Genomic DNA, 21,222 nt, shown 5'->3' with positions numbered 1-21,222 from the left:
GAACTGAGGCTCAAGGGTAACTTTAGGTTAATTGATCTTAATTGATTAAAAGACAATGCCCAAAGCCTGAAGAACAGGGAAGTATGCCGGCACAGAGTCTGGGACTGGAGCCAGAACTACAGAGGAGCTGAAAAGGTAGATGGGGAGGGGGAAAAATGGGACTAAGCAAAGTGTGAGTGTTAAAGAGGGGCTCTGGATGTGAGGAGCCAGAGGATGGCTCTGGGGCAGCTAGAGAAGTTGCAGGGAGCAGCAGTAGGTGTTGTGAGGTAGCGAAAGGCTCCAGCTGCTGGAAAAAAAACTGAAGGACAGCCAGGAGGAGCTGGGAAGCTGGGGGGTGGGGGGACAGGAATGACTACAGAAAGAGCAAGGAAAGCCTGAAAGCATCAGAAAAAAATCACAGGAAAAGCAGCAGATGGCTGGGCAGCAGGAAAACAGAGAAAGGTAGCAGAAAGTCACAGGGAAAAGGCAGTAGGAGCAGGGGGGGCTGAGAGGTGGCAGAAAAGGGGAGATGGAATTGGGAGGAGATCAGGAAACTAGCAGACGGTGGGGACTAGAGCTGAAAGAGAGAGAATGAGGCTGGAATTTAAGATAAGGAAGGGACTGGGATTTAGTAAAACATGACCCAACTCGGGTTGCAAATGACAGTGGTTTTACTGAAATGGGGAGATGGTGACACAATGTCTTATTGGTTCCCTTGCACCCACCCACCCACACACAATGGCAGCAGGGGTTAGAGAGGCTTGATGCAGGGGCTGAAGTCCACTGAAGTCCAGGAGGAGAGACAGACAGGCAGACAGGGAGAGAGCGAGAGAGAGAGAGTCCAAATTGTAGGAGGAAGTGTGCAGGTAATATCTACCTATCCAGGCCAGTAGATGTTGTCCAGAGGGGGGTCGCCAGCATGGCCTCTGGGTGGTGTGGCATGGTGCTGGTCCAAAGGAAAAGGCATCCCACTGGGTCCGTCTTCACTGTCCCTTTTTATAGGGGCAGACCTTGTGTGACCCTAGTGACAGGAGGCATGCCCAGGCAAGGGTCAGCCACTGGCATACTGAACATGTGCGCTCCATGCAGCGATGTGCAGTTTCGGGTGTTTGTAACAGTGAGAGTTGCTGGTTCTGCAGGGTCTTTTACCTTTTGAATGCTGATCTTGTCTCCGTTCCTGGGCGAGGTCTGTGGTTCCTGGATGAATCAATGTGAGGTGATGGCCCAGTTGTTACAGGCCATTCAGTAGAGGCCTGCTATCATTGTATTTCAATCTTTCCCAATCAGACTTATTCATCCAGGAACCAATTTACATGGGAGGGATATGTGACTCATACAGTTGCGATATACAGGGGATGCCCAAGCAGAGGATACAAGATGGAGACTTGACATATAAAATGGAAACTTGACATGATTTTGGTTCACTTATAAACACAGGCCTAAACCATACAATATCCATATGAAACAATAAAAATCAATACAAAAATGATAATAATACAACAGTAAAAATCAATACAAACTTAGTAATAATACAAAATAGAACAGTGGATATCCAAAACCAAAAACTTGCTACCAAAATAAAAATGTTTAAAGCTTATCCAACATCTTAACTTACTTATACTTATCTATAGGGAATGGAGAGGGAGAGAAGAAGTTAGAAATGGTTGGGAAGGGGAGTGAACACTATAAAAATAGGAAAAAAACTGGGGGTTTTGCTACAGATCCAATGGTTGGAAGCTCAAGGTAGACAATTTTAGACTAAAAATAAAGCACACATTTTAACTGTAAAGGTACACAATGATTGGAAAACATATGGAACATGATGGATTTTCTATCACTGCAATCATTAAAATCAAGATTGGATGCCTTTCTAAAAGATATGCTTTGGCTCAACAAGAAATTGCAGGCTTGATGAAGGAATTATTGGCCAAGGTCCTATGCAGGTCAGAGATGATTGAAATGTTATCTTCAAGGCCTCAAAACTTCATAAAACTAGATGAATAACATGTCAATAAAATGAGACCAATTTATATCAAAACAGGTGGATAAATGATTTTAGTTGCTAACACTACCAACAGGCACCAAAATATCCAGCACCTTTGTGCACCTTAAGTTTGCACACTAAACTTCACACTGTTCACCAAGGAAAGTAAATGCCTGTGTTCCATAAGAACTCTAAAATAACAATACTTTTAAGTGAGTCATGATGTCTTTTACCCATTATTTATTAACAAAGCAGGCAATCAATAGCCTTGTATGCTTTATTGTGTTGTATTTTAAATTATTCATTCTTTCATTATAAATGCAAACTTTAATCTTCCCAGATTTATAGTGCTATTTAAACCAAATGACTTAATTTGTTTGTAGAAGTGGGGCATCTATTGTTCTATACTGTAAGATATTATGCTAATCTCTTCCTGGGTTAGTTCTTTCATTACAGCTTGGCATTAAAATACTAGTTACACAATTCAGAGGTGACTAAAACAATTCAGTTCTGTAAGGATGTATAATGAAAGTGAAACAGACTAATTTCAAACACACTTGGAACTGTAAAAATATTTAATAGCTTGAAATCTATTGGACCAAATCCTGTCACCCTGCTCCATGCTGCAATAAAGGCAAAGTCCTCCAGCTTTTTCTCCCAATTACACGTGTAGTAGTTGCACATTTTTGTCTGATACTAAAAAGGGACCTTTAGAAGTGTGTTCTGTAGTCCAATACTGATTTTACACTAACCTTAGGACCGATTTCTGAGTTATGAAGCAGAAACAGAGGTAATTAACTATGTTGTGGCTAGAACATTGTACTGTATTTTCTTGCATACAACATGCCACGGAATATAAAATGCACCTTGTTTTTGAAAAGAATGGAAAAAAAAAGATTTTTCCAGAGTTACAGTTGCATAGAACAGGGACAGAGCCTAATCTTCATCTGACTTACCCTTTTCTGTTTAACTAAAGTTAAACCTTAGCTGCTGCTGAAGACTTGTGTTCAGAGATAAATCTATCATTTTAAAAAGAGCAATAATTTTCAAAAGAGTTCCCAGGGATGTGAAATAGAAGAAGAGAAAGCAGGAGTGGCTAGCAGGCAGCAAAATTGCTCTAAGAAAACTTTGCTTGATTAGTGGAAAATGAGGATCATTAAAAAGGGGAGATGATCATTAAGACCTATAGAGCAAAGAGCAATAAGCATCAGCTGCCTGACTAGTAATACCACAGCTGCTGCACTGTGGAGCAGCAAACAAAGGATAGAAATCAGCTTTCCTGTTTAATACTCACACCCCATTTTCAGGCTGTTTTGGAGGGGAGGGAGGAGGGGGTGGTGGGTTTATGTTGTTTGTCAGAAAACAAGGTATCTAGTGATTATTCATAGTTTGCCAGCTTTGCACTGGGTAATAAGATCAGAAGTACTGAGGTATCCTAACATTGTTGAGGGGGAACATCTGGATGGCTATTTTAAAATGCTATTTTAAAATAGGATGTAAGGAAACCCATTATAAATTCCCCCAGAGTGACCACTATACTGGTGGTAGATTAATTATGCTGGAGATAGGTAATGGATATACTCATTTACAAATATTTCAAGATGAACTCATGAAGAATAGGTAATAAATACATAGGAGATAAGTATGCATATATAAACCAGAAGTCTGGAAATTAACTGAATACTAGGAGAATTTCTGACTACTACTACTACATCATGAAGAAGCTAGAAAACAGTTTTTTTCACCTTCAATTTCTCTTGCACCTTAAAAAAAATAGGTAACTTTAAATACAAAACTTCAGAACTTATTTGAACAGCTAAAGTTCTAGGAGGAAAAAATGTTCAAAATGGCATTGGAGGTATGGCAACATTGGCATCAAACTGTTTTTAGAAGGTTTACAATATCAGCTTTTATTGTTTACTTTTGACCTTTAGTTTTTTCATAATTTTTCATGCCGGTAGTTAGGACATCAATTTTAAATTTTAGATAAATACGTTATTCATACAATTAGCTGTGCATGGGAGTAATTGAATTTGAGCAAGCATGTAGTCTTTCATTAATAAAACTATTGTACAGGCCAAACTATATAGGCAAATCCTAAAACCAAAGTTGAAGGAGTCCTTTAAAAAATATTTGTCCTCTACACTTCAGATGTTATCTGAGGTGTTTCTTTAACAAAAAGTTTACTATTTATGTCAGAAAAAGAACTTCAAGCTACTGAGCACTTACTGAAACAGGTTTAGGTTCACTTAGGGGATTTGGATACTGGTCAGGGCAAAGTGACAGAAAATCTATAAGTGGCAGAAGAACAGACAGCTGTGCAGAAGGGTCAAGCCTGGAGGTTATTAAACTTGGGATAGAGTAAAAATAACTAGCTTGCTGCACTTCTGACAATAGACCATAAAAAGCTGTGTGAACTGTTCATTAGAGAGTTCTACTTTCTTCGTTCAACACTGACTACAGCAAGACTAAACATACTGACTAACTCTCAGCAAGCCACGATCAAACATGCTGTTCTAAGACAGGCAGCATGGGACTAATTTTCTTGCTATCTAAATCTGTACGCTTATTGCGCTAGCCTGTTTCTTGACAAAACACATGCATTAAGTCTCATTAATTTCTCTACAAAGCTACTACTAAAATGTTAGGTAATTCCTAATTGCCTAAGGAATGTTAAAACTTAAACAACCCCCCAGACCAGATCTAGACCATGAGGAGCTAGACATATATATATATAAGGGGGGCTGCTTTGACCTGATTCAACATGCTGCAGAGGGGCTAGCTGGAGCATACGGGTGCTACATACAGTGCAGGGGCTGCTTGCTGGCAAGTGTAGATTGAGATGCTTTACGTGGAGCTAAATTAGGCAACTCCATAGTAAGGATCTCATGTAGATACCCCTAGTAAAATCTCAGTCACTGACATGCCCATACAAAGTAAATACACAGAGATGATGGAAACATTGCTGCAACACACTCATTTCAAATTTCTATAACTATTCATGTGGAAATATTTGGTCAACTTTTTTCATTTGTTTCAAAGAAAAAAAAAAGAAAGAAAAGCCAACAGGAATGAACCCAGATGAAACACTAGAAGAGGGCAACTAGTGAGCTGAAAGACATGAATCCCAGTGTGAGTGATGTACACCTGATCAGCTTTCCAGCAGTTAATGAAAATAAGTTCTGTATAATCTAGAGGGAGATTGAGAACTCCAGTGTGAAGGAAATCAAGCAGAGATTGAATTAGTTGACGACAAAGGCTAAAGAAATTAATGCTGGAGTCAGGAAGCTACAGTTTTACTGAATGATTGCTTAGAGTTGAAAAGGTGACTGGAAATGAGAAATTTTTACAAAGATTTCCCTGATGACACCAAAAGTTCTTGAGGCCTTGTCCTTATCCTGAATAGCTATGTGTGTTTAGCAAGGTATCCGCAGTAATTCTAACAAAATCTTTGGAAAATACACTCAAATGAGTACAATGTATATTCATTCCCTACTGAGCTCCCTTTACAAGAAATTCTGGTCAGTTATTTTATATCCTTTACAATTCTATGTTTTTACAGCATGTTACAAACATTGGTATTAATTTTGTTTTGCAGCCACAAGGCCCCAGGTATTGTGAGCTATGCAGAAGAGGGCCCATAATCTGAAAGACAGATAGACAAACAGATAATGGAAAACTGGCACAACGAGTAAAGTGATGGAGGTAAGAACTGGTCATAGTAAAAATTACCTGAAAGAGGCAATGATCTACATGTTTTCTTCTTTTGTAAGATCAATAGATTTTCTCCAGTATCCTAGAAACTCACATGTGCCCTACAAGAGCAGCTCACTAGAATGGATTTAAATATAGAGACAATATTGAACCTAATCAGTCCACAGAGGCCATCCCACATGTACACTATGGTAAGGAAGAAAAGATAAGGAGATATGTTCTGGGTGGGTTGACAGACAGGTAGGTAAGGACTATGAGAAGCTGCACAGGGAGCACAAGAAAAGATAATGTGATGTAGCAAATAAGAAATGGTATAATGATTCAAAGATAGGCAAAGAGGATATATATATGGCAGTATTTATGTATGCGCTAGATAGGGCAATGGAGATGTCAAGGAAGTGACAGGAGAATGTTTTATAGTTTCATAGTTGGTAGGGTCGGAAGGGACCTGAGCAGATCATCAAGTCCAACACCCTGTCATGGCAGGAAAGAGTACTGGGATCAAACGACCCCAGCAAGGTGATTGTCTAGCCTCCTCTTAAAGACCCCCAGGGTAGGAGCCAGCACCACTTCGCTCGGAAGTTGGTTCCAGATCCTAGCCGCCCTGACCGTGAAGTAGTGCCTCCTGATGTCTAACCTGAATTTACCCTCTGCCAGCTTGTGACTTATTTCTAGTCACTCCTGGTAGAGCTCAGGGGAGCAGGGACTCCCCCAATGCCTGCTGGTCCCCTCTGACTAGTTTGTAACAGGCCACTAGATCCTCCCTCAGCTTTCTCCTATGGGGGCTGAACGGGTTCAGGTCCCATAGCCTCTCCTGGTAGGGCCTTCCCTGCTGCCCTCTGATCATGCAAGTGGCCCTCCTCTGGACCCTCTCAATGCTGTCCACATCCCTCTTGAAGGGCGGCGCCCAGAACTGGACAGCTGTGGCTTGACCAGTGCTGCATAGAGGGGGAGTATTGCCTCCTTGGACCTGCTTGAGATGCATCCATGGATGCATAACAAGGTGCGGTTGGCCTTCCTAACTGCATCCCCACACTGCTGGCCCATGTTCAGCTTGGCATCAGTGATGACTCCAAGATCCTTTTCTGCCTCTGCATTGATGAGAAAAGAGTTCCCCAGCCTGTAGGTATGATGCTGGTTCTTCCTCCCCAGGTGCATCACCTTGCACTTGTCAGTGTTGAATCCCATCCTATTCTCATCTGCCCACCCCTGTAACCTGTCTAGGTCCGATTGTAGCCTATTCCTTCCTTCTTCCTTCATGCCCACATCCCCCCACATCTTAGTGTCATCAGCAAATTTGAACAGGGTGCTTTTTACCCCCTCGTCCAAGTCACTGATGAAGATGTTGAACAATGTGGGCCCAAGGACTGCCCACATCCCTCCAGGTCAAAAATGACCCGTCCACCACCCCTCTCTGGGTGTGGTCCTCCATCCAGTTGGTGACCCAATTGACTGTGTAGGTGTTGACACCACAGTCCCCCGGTTTCTTAATGAGAACGGGGTGAGAGACAGTGTCGAAGGCCTTCCGAAAGTCCAGAAAGACTATGTCCACTGCTACCCCTGCATCTAAGGATTTGGTGACCTGGTCGTAAAAGACCACCAGGTTGGTCTGACAGGACCTGCCTCTAAAGAGTTGCCCCTAAACATAACCTCCCCTGCTGGCCCTTTGTGGACATGTGCCAGAATAATTCTCTCAAAAAGCTTACCCAGGATCGAGGAAAGACTAACTGGCCTGTAATTTCCCGGGTCCTCTTTTTTTCCCTTTTTGAAGATAGGGACCACATTGGCCCTCTTCCAGTCCTCTGGTATCACAACAGAGCACCATGAGTAAAGCTATGCCAGGGGTCCTGCAATTACCTCAGGTAATTCCCTCAGCACTCTGGGGTGGAGATCATCCAGACCAGCTGATTTAAATACATCCAGTCCTTTCAGAAGTTCCCTGACTAGATCCTCCCTGACCCTTGGCCTAGGTGCCCCTCTCCTGGGGCCTGAGGGGGGCCTGGTGGAGGGGCTGATCTAGTCCCTGCTCAGGAAAATGGAGGCAAAGAAGTTGTTAAATAGGTTAGCTTTGTCATCTGGTGCGATGACCAAATTTCCTAGTGTGTCTTGCAGGGGCCCCCATGTTACCCGGAACCTTCTTTTTGCCCCCTATGTATTAAAAAAGGACTTCTTGTTGGCCTTGATCTGGAAGCTAGTCCCAGTTCCATCTCCACCTTGGCCTTCCTGACTTCCCCCCTGCATCCCCAAGCAACCGCAGAATAATCCTCCCTGGTGATGGCCCCTCCCTTCCATTGGGTGTACACCTCCCTTTTAGCTAGAAGACATTCCCGGATGCTTCTGGTGAGCACTGGGGGCTTTTGTGCCCTTCTTCTCCCTTTGATCTGTGTTGGGATTACTTACCTTTGGGCTTGGAGGATCGTCTGCTAAAGGAGCAACCACTCTTCTTCAACACCTGGCTCCCCTCCCCTCCAGGACCTCAGTGCTTCCCCAATTATTCTCCTTAGTTCATTGAAGTCCCCCCCCGAAATCTAGGGCTGCTGTCTTACTGTAGGCCTTTGCTACCTTGCGCTGGATGGTGAATTCCAGCAGGCGATGATCACTGTCTCCCAGATGGTCGAGCACCCACATCCCCCTTACTGGGTCGTCACCGGTGGCCAGCACCAGGTCCAACAAGGCGTCTCTCCTAGTGGGCCTGTGCACCTCCTGGGTTAGATGGAGGTCCTGCATTTTGGCGAGGAACCTACATGAGTTGTCAAACCTGGCTGACTGCTTTTCCCAGCAGATGTCTGGAAAGTTCAGGTTACCCATGATGACCACGTCCTTTGACCTAGCTACCTCCGTGAGCTGACTTAAAAATTCCTGGTCTAGCTCTTCCCCTTGGTTGGGTGGTCTGTAGTGGACCCCCACCATTAAGTCTCTTTCCCCTCAACTGCCTTGTATTCTAATCCAGAGCACTTCCGTGTGCCCCTCCTCTGACTGTGCTACCTGGTGAGGATGTGTATTCCTCCTTAATGTAGAGCGCCACACCCCCACCTTTCCTCCCTGTCCTATCCCTCCTGTACAGCCTATAGCCCTTGATATTCACTGTCCAGTCATGCGTTGGGTCCCACCACATTTCTGTGAGCCCCAGTATGTCTGAGTTGGTGTCAGCTAGCAGGAGGGTAAGTTCCTATGAGCATTTGTGTAGAGGCATTTGAGGCCTCCTGTGGATGTGTCCACTGGCCCCCTAATCACAGCATCGCCCTTGCCCCTGTTGCTTACCTGTGTATATGTTCCACTCGTCGGTCTATGCTGGGCTGTACTTGTGAGTGCTGCTTGGTTTAGCGGTCCAAGGCTTCCTTCTCCCTCATCTTCCTCCCTTCCCCTGATGACCCTAGTTTAAAGCCCACCAGAGGAGATCTGCCAATCTAGAAGAGAACACATGCTTACCTTTAGGGGAAAGGTGGAGCCCGTCCCATCCAAGCATGTCTCTCATCATGATTGTTGTCAAGGAAGCCAAAGCCCGCCACAAGACACCATTCCCTAAGCCGCCAGTTGGTCTCTGTGATGCACGCCTTATGCTGTCTTTCATGTCCACTTACTGGTAGAACAGAAGAGAATACCACCTGTGAACCTATCTCCTTCAGCATGCCCCCACAGAGCGCGGTAGTCTGCCACCAGGTGATCAGGGCTTCTCCTGGCTGTGTCATTAGTACCCACATAGATTAGGACCATGTAGTAGTAATTGATGGGCTGGATCATGGCCTGGATCATCCCCATCATGTCACGAATCTTTGCTCCATGGAGGCAGTAGACCTCGTGTGTCAAGGGGTCCTGGCAACAAATGGGGCCCTCTGTACCTCTCAGGATGGAGTCGCCTATGACGAACACTCGATGCTTTCTCCTCTGGGACTGCTTGGCTCCTTTGGCCTGTTCAGGGCATGAAGAGTGTGAAGTTGCCTCCTCTCCCTCTTTCTCCTTCAGTGTTGCCAGGGCCTCATACCTGTTCTCTAGCTGAACTGGAGGAAATGGTACTGCTGTGTTACGAGCAGTCCTGGTTCTGGAGGTGACCATCTGCCACTCTGCAGTGGAGGGCACTTCCCAAGGTGCTTCTTCCTTGGGTGTGTGGCCCTGCAGGGAAAGGAAATAGCCATCAGTTTCTTCCTCCACCTTCCTGATTCCCCTCAGCCTGCTAACCTCCTCCTGGAGCTCCCTCACCTGCACCTCCAGGGCCCTAAGGTGGGCGCCTGCAGGACAGGTGTGGGGGTTCCCAATCCCTGCCCCCCTGGGCCTTGCTGGGCAACCCCTGCAGGCCAGGAGGTTGGGGGACGCCAGCTCCCCCATGGGCTCTGTCTAGGTGGAGGCCTCAAACAAGCCCCGGGTAGGCTGCTCCCCCCAGGCATGGGCCCTGGCAGCACTCTGCGTCAACACCATCATAGGAGTTGCTGCTTGTTTTTAGCTTAGTGCAGGGCCTTCACCCTGCCCTAGTAGGAATCTCCCTCCTGGCCCTTCCTGCTCGCCCACCAGCGCGAACGCCGATGCAAATACTGGTGCACTTTTCAGAACGCAGCTGTTTGTGCGCTCTGTTCGCGCGGCTCCCTACCAGGTCAGGTAAGAGGGATCCGGAGGGCTTCCCTTCTGGATCTAGCTCAGCTGCGTCTGGTCCCTCTGCCCACTTACTTTAGGGGGATCACTTGCTGCTGCCCTTGCTGCTGGCTCCACTGCTGCTGTGTCCGTCTCCACCTCGGGTCCGGTAAGGGGGCACACATGCATGTGGGACACACGTGTGCCTGGATCCCTCCTCTCCCTGCTGCTCCTGGCTCCCAAGTGCCAGGGGCTACATCAAACTGTGACTTTTAAAGACCGCAGTTTGAATTTCCCGCTGGTGCCCCAATCAGCCAATCAGGCACTCTGGTCTTTCTGGAAGTGCTTGCTGGCAGTCCCGCCCCCTGCGCTCCCCTGCTGGGGGGGATCCGGTGCCTCCAGAGCCTGCTCCCCGAGGGTTAACCCCGGGGGTGCTCCCTAGCTTGGGGGGACAGTCTTCCCTAGCCCTCCCCATTTGCACACTCTGTTTGCACAGCACGGCTCCCTACTGGCTCAGCTAAGAGGGATCCGGGGGACTTCCCGTCTGGATCCGGCTCAGCTGCATCCGGTCCCTCTGCCCACTTACCTTAGGGGGATCATCTGCTGCTGCCCCCGCTGCTGGCTCCACTGCTGCTGCGTCTGCCTTGCGTCTGGTAAGGGGACACACAGGTGCCTGGATGCCTCCTCTCCATGCTGCTCCTGGCTCCCAAATACTGCAACAAACAAAAATGCTAATGAAGGAGACGGGAAAGGACTAGTGTTCCCAGCATCACAGTTTGGAGACAAATTGGGGTAAGATCAAAAGAAGAGGGTTGGGTGGGAGGGAAAGGCAGATGCAGTATCAACTTTGAATGGTACATTTTCCATTGCTTCTTGGAAAATAAATTATCTAGTAAGGCTTGAAGTACCTGACAGAGTCAGGAATTCTCTCCCCCACCATCTCTGCTGATGATTTGTTCCATGACCTTATGTGAAGAACTTTTCTTTGCTTCAGTTATTCCAATGACAAAATGAAAATAGTGGTTCCCCAAGACTGAGAGTTTTAACCTTGCCTAAAGTCATTTTCTCCCTTGCTATCATCCGGTTACAAGGATAGTGGAGAACCTAGATTTTATTAAAGCTGTTATTGAGCTTGAATGCATCTCCAAAAATCAACATTTAACTTCCAGCTATGTAAACAACTGGTTAGCGAATGTTGTAGGTCCTACCACTCTGTAGAGGATTCTGTGATAGTGGTGATATACAAGCTAAAATAGATTAGATGGGTTAAGGTTCAGTTATATCAATCCACACTGTAAAATGTTATCCTTCCAGCTATATTTAATTGAATTGATTTGTGGAATGAGGCATTGCTGAATAAATTTATTGGAACAACAGAGTAAATGTGATGCTGTGGTAATAAGGAAGTTTCACTATTCTGTGGAGCACATGTCTGGGGGTGGGGAGAATCAGTTAGGTGTTGTTAAAGCTTGAATTAAAATAGATGTACTTGGGTCAAGCATTATATTAAATACATTTTTGCAGGCAACCCTCCTTTGCATGTAGAAGACATAAGAAAAAAAATGTGGCTGAATATTATGTCTTTGTATCTTTACATGTTTTATTGTAGATTAATATTAAAACAATTTAAACATGAGTCCTCTTTTACTACAGAGTAGGCAAGTCTATACATGCATTTACTCCAGCCTAGATTTACTGTAAAATAAGCTACTGTGCAGTAACAGTTTTGCGTAGGTCTCTACACATGCAAGGATTAGGTGAAAAATGTACTGCCAGTCCACTGCAGCCCTGCAATGTGCCAGTGCTGCAACTGGGGGGAGTTACAGTCTCTGGCTGCAGCTGCTAGCACCTGGCAGCCCTCTTTAAAAGCCAGCCCTGCCCTGTCCTCTCTAGTCAGCCTCTTCCTTTGCTCAGGAGCAGCATGACAAGTGCAGAAGTAGCACAGGAAAGCTTTGTCCATGGCCACTCTGCCTTCCTATGCTACAGCTGTCCCAGCCCCTGGACCTAGCATTGATGACCTGGGAACCTGCTGGCCATCGCGCTCACCCTGCCATGCTTACAGTCACCTGGCCCATGGCCATCTCATGCCACACAGCTCCCCCACAACCTGCAACTGCCTGCCTGCCCACAGTGCACCATCCCAGGGCCACTAATGCTGCATAGCTGCCACTGCCAGGGGCACCAACAAGGGCTCCATGATGCCACCACTAGGGCCACCATCACCCTCCTGGGCCTCCAGCCTCACTGCCTCTGGGCCCTCCACACTAGCCAGCACTGGTGGCAGCAGCACCTCATCCAGCAGACCTAGGATGATAAGCGGTGGCTGGACACCTTTTGGGTGACCTGGGCCACCTTCTAGGACCTGCTCCAGCAACTCTGGCATGACCTGGAGTGGCAGGACACTGGCATACTCACAGCCCTCCCTGCCAATACCTGCCTGGTCCTTGCTCTGCTGAAGCTGGCCACACCCACCAGTCTCTAGTATGTGGGCCACCTGTTCAGCATGGGCAAACTGGTGTAGCTCCTACATGTCAACTGAGACAGCCATGAGGTCACCAGTCTCCTACTGGCTCCAGTTGTGGCCCTTGGTGAAGGGCACAGACATGTGCACATGGGTGGTGCTGGGCCTGGATGACAAGAATAAGGCCATGCTGGGTCCTGTACCTGCTCTCTGGGCCCGCATGCAGCTGCCAGCAGCACCCAGCACAGGGGCACAGCAAAGGACTGGCAGCTGTGCAGCAGAGACTATGCCCTGCAGCACCTTCAGGCACAAGGCAGCCTGCTGGGGGTATGCAGCAGGGAGGTGGTGCTAGCCCCTGTAGGGCCAGCTGGGAGGAGGTGCAGTCCTGTCAGCTCCCTGCAGGCAGCCCTGGGGAGCTGACAGGACTGGCCAAGGGCTGCAGTTTGCATCCATCTGGCCCAAGAGCAGTTTCCTGGCAGCTGTGTGGCAGCTCAGTGCCCAGCATCATTGCTTGGGTGGTGTGAGGCGGGCAGGCACAGCAGGGCCATGGACTGCCCACGGGGGTACATGGGGCCTACAGTGCCCTTAGTTTCCCTGGTGTGTGTGGCACTTTTATAGCCTGCAGCCAGGCTATAGAGGCAGCTGAGCCCTAGAGCAGAAGCTCCCACCACCTCCCATCCCCCAGGAGCCCTGGGGCTGGCCTCAGACCAGCCCCCTAGTGGCTGGACAGACCTGATACTGTGCAGTTACTAATCAGACTTAATCAGACTGAATTTACAGGTAGCAAATTTAATCACCATTACGGGTTTTTACTGTGCAGTACATGCGAGAACTTGTAGATCTGCAGGCTTATTGTGCAGCGAACTAGGTAACTGCGCAGTAACATCTCTCATGTAGATGCACCCACTTTTCTGTTGAACGACATCTAAAGCTATAGTCAGTAGAAGGGCCCTTCTAATGAACCGTTAGTAAACTTTTTTGCTTATCCTTCACTCTGTGAATGATAAAGTTTAATAACAGTTACGAGGGAACTGGGATGGATGGATCCACACTATAGCACTGAGAAAGAAGCCAGATAATCTTCTTTAGAAAAATCATCCATTAGGAGTAGAGGCATTTTTGTCATTTTTTATTTCAGGCTAGGTTGTACATCATTTTGGAGGACTGATTTCCTTTCTTTACTGATTTTGATAAGAAATGCAATCTCCTGTCATCCAAAAATCCAATTGCTTCAGATACATTTGACCAGCATGAAAAGATTTAAGAGGTTTTAGAATTGACTGAAAACTTACTCCTTCCTATATTTTAGGATTAGAATTATTTGGGTTGTTTGCATTGATTGGATGTGTGATAATGGTATGTAAACAAAAAAGAACACACACAAACAATCCTTCTCTGCCACTACTCATCTTCTCAAAGGCAGTATTGTCCTTTCTACAAAAGCTACTAACATGGCTACTGTTCTGTGAGCCACTTTGGTAAAATCAGGGCAGAGCTGAGCAATGGATATTTTATACTTGGCATTTGTTTGCTAAATTTTCTTCCTTCCCTGAAGCGAGATATATCATTTTCTGCATTTCTGTTTCCTTCTTAGTTTCTTTAAGAGATGACACATATTGCCTGCACTGCTTATTTTTTGTGAACATTTGGACAGCAGTTGGCATCATAAAACTGATTAAGAGTCTTTTCTTCTCCACTCCCTCTACCCTTATGTTTTTGGAGCAGGGACTTAACTAGCAGAGTACAAAACCAAAACAGAAGCAGTCTTCCAAGCTCTTCCCACAAACCATACTCCACTGAGTTGAGTCACCAACCTAATGTGCCACTTACACAAGATTGTGCAAATGTTCTAAGATAATTGTGTGGGACTGTATGTTTGGCTTCATGTTGCATTTTTTTTTCAAGTATAAAAATCACTAATATCCATTTATTTGCCTTTCCTATAGAGGTCTGTTGTTTCATACCATCAGACTGGTCTCAATCATCACTGGCCATCTTACTTCATATAAATTGGAGAGGTGTGAACTATCAGCCCAGGGTGTCTGCCAACCATGGGTTTTTAACCCAAGGCTATTTTCAACAAGTAAAGCTACATCAGTTTAGCTACCATTTAAAAACAAAAAGAGAGAAGATATAAACAAGGCTCCAGGAAGATGAGGGTGAACAACCTATAGGTTTCGTAGCAATGGTGGTCATCTTGTTTTTTTAAACAAAAAATGAAGCTGAGATTTTAGATCAGTGGACCCCAACCTCAGAGCACAACTCAAAACAGGGTCATGAGGGGTCCACCTCTCACTTTGCGCCTCTCGCCTGTGGGGCTCTCCCGGTGTACAGTCCACACGGCTCTCGCCACCACTGCCCCCATGATCCCAGCCCAGCCAGGGCTCTGCAAGTCAGTGGCGGGGATAGAGGTCATGACCTAGTTTTAGGGTCACAGCAAAAAAAGTTGGGAGCCACTGTTTTAGACAAATTAAGCATATTATATATCTAAACACTTGAGCCTATTTGGGTACTAAAGTGTTCTGTGCTGTTCTGGTCTAAATTGTACATAGAGATGTAGGGTAAATAGTGTATATTTAACAACAACTTCCTATAGCATATATTTCAGATGTTAATAAAGGTTGGGATAACATTCTGAAATCTTCAGATGAGATAATAGTAATAGTACCAAATAAAGAGCCAAGGTTTTAGTAAACTCAGTCCAGGTCAGTTGAATTCCTTGTTCTGACCAGATTAGAAATAAAAGCATTTGTAATTCCAGACTCTCATAACAGGGCATGGAAATATGGTCACATACTCAGACATTCAAACCACTTACCAGAGAAGCTGGTACCTTTAGCTGAACCTTTAGAATTTAATCCATTTTACAGATGCATTGTATACCTTTAAGAACTTTAGTAATAAGTATACCTGTATTGATTTAACACACATCATGCCACATATTTCAGGACAAATACTCTCTCAAGAAACAAGTACACCATTTTCACATGAATCTGTAAAGTTCATGACTATCACCAGAGTCATTCTTTGAATTCAGCTTTCTGCTAGCACTTTTATTTATCTTTTTGCTATTGATTCCAAGAGAATCAGAAACAAGCTGTGTCTTTACACTTGAGTTAATTCTGTCCAAAATTATACATTTAGTTTAAATGTTGCAGAGAGAGACAGTGGGTATGTCTATACATGCTATTAATACTGCACAGTAAGCCTTCCCTAGAAGCACCTCTACATGTGCTCCCTGTTGGGAGCAGATTTGCTTCCAATGGGAGCAGCCTGGTACAGGGCTGCTCCCACCCTTCTCTGGCTCCCTGCAACAGTCAAGGGGAGCTCCAAGCTAGCCCAAGGGCTAGCAAGGAACATGAAGCCAGTCCCAATATGCACATGGCCAGGAGAGCTTTGCTAGCAGCAGTGGCAGGTATCTCCTGGCCCCATGTACAATCAGGAATAGACCAGATCAGCACAGGGCTGGAGAGATCTGCCCCTGAAGCAGGCAAAGCTCTCCTGGCCTCATGCCCATTGAGATGCACAGCTGCCAGTGAGTTCCCAGCCCTCGCCCACCTCCTGGTAAAGCCAGCTCCATGCTGGGAGCCAGGATGGGGCAGAGAGCTCCTCCATCGTACCACTAATTGGTTCCTAGCTCCTAGCAATGCCAGGACCAGGGACAGAGAGCTACCGGTCCCCTGTGCTCCCCTGCTTCTTCAGCTAACTAGGAGCAAATTTGCTTCTGGTCAGCATCTACGGGAGTGTTACTGTGCAGTAACTGATGTACAGTTTCATAGTGCTTAGGGTCAGAAGGGACCTAAACAGATCATCAGGTCTGACCCCCTACCCTAGGTAGGAATGAGTGCAAGGTCATAACACCCCAGTCAAATACCTGTCCAGCCTCCTCTTGGAAGACCCCCAAGGTAGGAAAGAGCACCACCTCCCTTGTGAGTCCATTCCAGAGCCTGGCAGCCCTAACTGTAAAGTAATATCTCCTGATGTCCAGCCTGAACCTTCTGTCTAACAATTTGTGGCCGTTATTCCTAGTAACCCCTAGTGCTGCCTGGGGAAACAGAGCCCCACCCAATTCCTGCTGGTCTCCCCAGTGAGTTTATAAATGGCCACCAGATCTCATCTCAGCCTTCTCTTGTGGAAGCTGAATAAATTCAGGCCCTTCAGCCTCTCTTCGTAGGGCCTGACCCACTGCCCCTTGACCATGCTAGTATGTACAGGTACTAGCTAATTGTGCAGTGGTTTAATTTACTGCTCAGTAAGTGCCGTACACATGTAGACAGTGATACTTCACTGTGCAGTAGATTAGTCTGTTGCACAGTAAAGTGTCTCATGTAGAGGTATCCAATGACTGAGATCTTAAAGCTGTTTTGAGATACAGTTTAATTGTTTATCAGTGTTTTTTCCAAAATTATCTGAACCGATTTGGGGTAGCCAGTAGACTGGAAATCTCAGACAGGGGTAGCCAATAGACAGGAGAAGAACAGACATTTATACAGGATTTCCATTAGTCATTCCTTCATCCAATGGGAAATACTTCAAGAAGATTCCCACTTCCAGTTCTAGATTATTATAATTGAACATCAGTGATTGGCTAATATCATTCCAGGCACAGAGGAAAACACAGAATCATTTTTTCATCCTATTCACAACAGTATAAAGCCAGAGTAACTCCATGGCTTGCAATGGTATTATACTCCCATTTTTAGAATTAGTGATTCTAGGGACATCACTCCAATTTGTATTATGGTTAAGATGAATCAAAATGAAGCCTGGAGTACCTCAGGAATCACTTAATTTAGTAAGTCCAAAGGGTCTCTCAGAATTATGTAGAAATACATGAATGGGATGAAATATTCAGACTTTGGTTGTAAAATCCCCATAATTTGGGTGTCTTTGGATTCAAGGGTTTTGGGTCAGGCCCACTCAAACAAATTTTTAAAAATGAAATTGGAAGAATCTCCAGACAACATAATCCTACTTGATCCTAGCTGGGCTAGTTCACACATAACTAGTGATACACAGTATATACAGGTGTTATACAATTTACCAATTGCTTAAAATGAGAAGTGAGACTTTGAGGGGGATAAGGCAAGATGTTGTGTTTATTGATTAGAATATTCAAAAGAGCGTTCATACATTCACACATACATACCCTTACTCCCAATTACTCTGCAGATGTTGTAGTTACCAAAGTCCGTTGCTCAGTACTGCACTAGGTGGCCAGCCTAGGAGTACAAGATGAGGAGCAGAGCCTCATACAGATGTGTGTCTGTGCTCCAGTGAAGTACACAGAGTGTTACCCAACCTCTTGCTGTTAAGCCTCTCCCCTTTATAGGGGGTATCAAATTGGTGTTGAGTGACCGGTTCTGCCTTTCTTGACTTTGTGCCTTCTTTGTTTGAACCCCAGTAATTTCCCACTATGGCAAACAGATGAGTTTACTCAGCAACATTCTGAGTGTTGTCCTTCAGAGCATCTGACATCTCTCTTATCTCCTTGCTATGTCTGTTACAAGCTGTGTCTTCAGCCTCTCCATGGAATTCTTCCATGTTTTGGTAACCTGTTTGCCTGCACACCATGCTTTCAATATTTTTCCATTCACCTCACAGTCATTCATCTATACATGCAAACTATAGTCTTACAAAGCAATTGTTATTCATCATTGATACTCTATAATAACTATCTCAAATTGCTACACACAGAGCTTCCAAATGTGTGGATACAGGTAGAGGTGAAATTACATATGCAGTTTATAAAGAACCAAGTTTGTGGAAGATCTTGCTGATGTAGTAATCTTCATGAAGAGGTGGCTACTTTTTATTTGGGGGGGGGATGGGAAGAAGAGTTGGCCTGTTACTGGAAAGTTGGATCAAAAACAAATTAAAATAATAATTCCATTTTTTCAGAGATTCATAGAAGTTTAGGCCTGAAAGGGACCTTGTAAGATCATTGGGTCCAGCCCTTCTGCCCTAGGCAGGAAAGACTGCTGGGATTAAATAACCCCAGCAAGATGTGCATCCAGTCTCTATTTGAATATCTCCAGGATAGGTGCCTGCACCACCCCCGCTGGGAGTCTATTCCAGAGTCTGGTCACACAAACCATGAAGAAGTTTTGGAAGATTTTGAAATCCTTTTGAAAGGATTTTTTCTTCAAACAACTCATTAGATGCTTTCCCATGTGGTGTACCAGTAAAACAGCTTCCCTTTTTAAGTTTGCTTACTTTCTCGTCTTGCAATAGGTAGAAAATTCAGCTTTTTCTTGTGCAGTCATTTACATCAGTACAGAATGAGTAGACAGTGATAACAAATCAAAGTGTTTGTTTCTTTCTTTGTACCTTGCACCATTGCAAGTGACAGTGCAAAGAGATGATAGAGAATCAGGCCCCTGTTGTCCCCCTCTGCTCTGAGTAATACTTGTGAATAAACATCATTTCTTCATTCCTGCTGCCCTTACCAAACTCCCTACATACCATCAGAACAGATCTAAATTGTAAATTCTGCATCTGTTACAAACTTTATTGTAACGGGTGTAGAATGCACCTGTTGTCATAGGTTATTTCTGAAGTCTTTGTCAAGTGTGAACAGATAATGAGAAGGAATAATATATACATTTTTTTACAACAAGAAAAAAGTGATTTTATTTGGTGATCTCCTACTCTGGTAATCTCTGAATCTGTGAATCAGCCAAGCCAGGCCAGGCCAGGACTGCCCCCCACCACCACCACCCGGCCTCTCCCCCAGCCTGGCAATGGCTGCCTCACCCACCCCAGCTCTTTGGGGAAAAAAAAAATGGCCCAGCTCAGCAGGTGCTGCTGGGTGGGGCGTGATCCCCACTACCCCCCACTATACTATGTGGCATGGGGGGGCTCTGCATGAGCCCCCCCCCTTTGCTCCCCCATGGGTGCCCCACCTGGACCAGCTTTGGCCCTTTAAGGAACAAAAATGAAAGAACCCCCAGATTCACCACTTCTGCCAGCAGGGAGGTGATCCCTGCTGCCCCCCCCCACTGCCCCACACCACGTGGGGAGCTCTGCACGAGCCCCTGAGGGTGCTGCAGGAGTGGTGAGTCCTGGGGCTTTTCTCAACTTTTTTTTTCTTAAAGAGCCAGAGCTGGGGGGGGAAGGGCTGGGGGGCCAGGAGACTCGCCCAGACCCCCTCATGCAGCATGGGGCAGTGGGGATCACCCCCCCCAACCCAGCAGCACCTGGTAAGCACAGGGGCTTTTCTTTAAAGTACTGAGGTGGGGCAGACGGGAGCAGCCATAGGGTGAGGGAGGGAAATTGGACAGCTTTGAACCAATTTGGACCTTTAAAATTGGTCCCGATTCAATTTGGATTCAGAGATTTGGCCACCAAATAAGGCCAAATCTCCTCCAAATTGAATAAGCACCCAAAGCTTTACACAGCCATAACAGTATCCTGCAGGCCGTTCTGCTGCTAGCTCTAAGGCCTTAAAGTGGCAAGCATCAAAGGTAGTCTGTTACAGGGTGCTTCAGTGTGGGTCTCGCTGGCAGGTAGCCCCTACACTGAAGCAGTCTCATGTTCCAGCCAGTGTCAGTGTCTACATGTATGCAAGTACTTCTCCTCTGTGCATTTTATTAGTTTTGTGTGCACTAATAGGAGCACACATATAGATACTGAGATATTTACTCCAGTGTTTATTAGGCAGCGCCACAGTAGACATCTCATGCAGATGCACCCACTGTATCTCTTTCTGTGCCTAGCCATAGAAACAAATGTACTCTAGTCCACTTCAAAATAATTTAATGACTACGCTACCTCTGGGTCAGGGTATGTTTCTGTAAAGCAAAGCATTTTTTGACAGTATTGTATCTCTCTGTGCCTGTAATCGAGTAATGCATCAAATCTGCAGGGGAAAAAAAGTGGGATGCCACATTTCCAAGTTCAATGAGAATTGCAGCACCAAGTCACTTCACAAACTAAAAACACAAAATGCTGAAGGACAAGTATGATAAAGCACTATAGAAGTGACCTTGAAGAGCTTCCTACTAAAGTATAGGCTGCACAATTAAAACAAAAAAAAAGAAGAAAAGAAAGAAGGCAAATCTTCAAAAGACCAGGTGTGGCTTAATCTACTGTTTAATGAAAGCAAATTCTTATCATTTAGGAGCCATCATCCCTTTGTTGTAAATTACCCTTTAAGGGTAGGTACAGACATTACATTTGGATAGACCTAGGGTTAGGCCAGTCTGAATGCCCATTTGTGCAGACATTTGGGCAGGGGATTAAATCAGGTAACATGGCAGGCACAAATTAGGTTAATTAACCTAGATCAGGGACATGTTAGCTTGATCCAGTGAATATTTGCATGCATTTGAAGCTAAGCCCCAGGGCTGGCAAAGCCCAACCACTTGCCCCAGGCCTCAAGCTGTGCTCTTCCTATTTCTTGATCTTAACCAGGCTACTTTTAGGCCCCTGGCCTCCCTACTTCAGACAGATAATTCCCTGACAGACCCACAAACTCCCCCCCACCACACACACACACACACACACACACACACACACA

This window comes from Crocodylus porosus, unplaced genomic scaffold (assembly GCF_001723895.1).
Source record: "Crocodylus porosus isolate Cpor-Errol unplaced genomic scaffold, CroPor_comp1, whole genome shotgun sequence".
NCBI lineage: Eukaryota > Metazoa > Chordata > Crocodylia > Crocodylidae > Crocodylus > Crocodylus porosus.
This window is presented reverse-complemented; position numbering follows the sequence as displayed.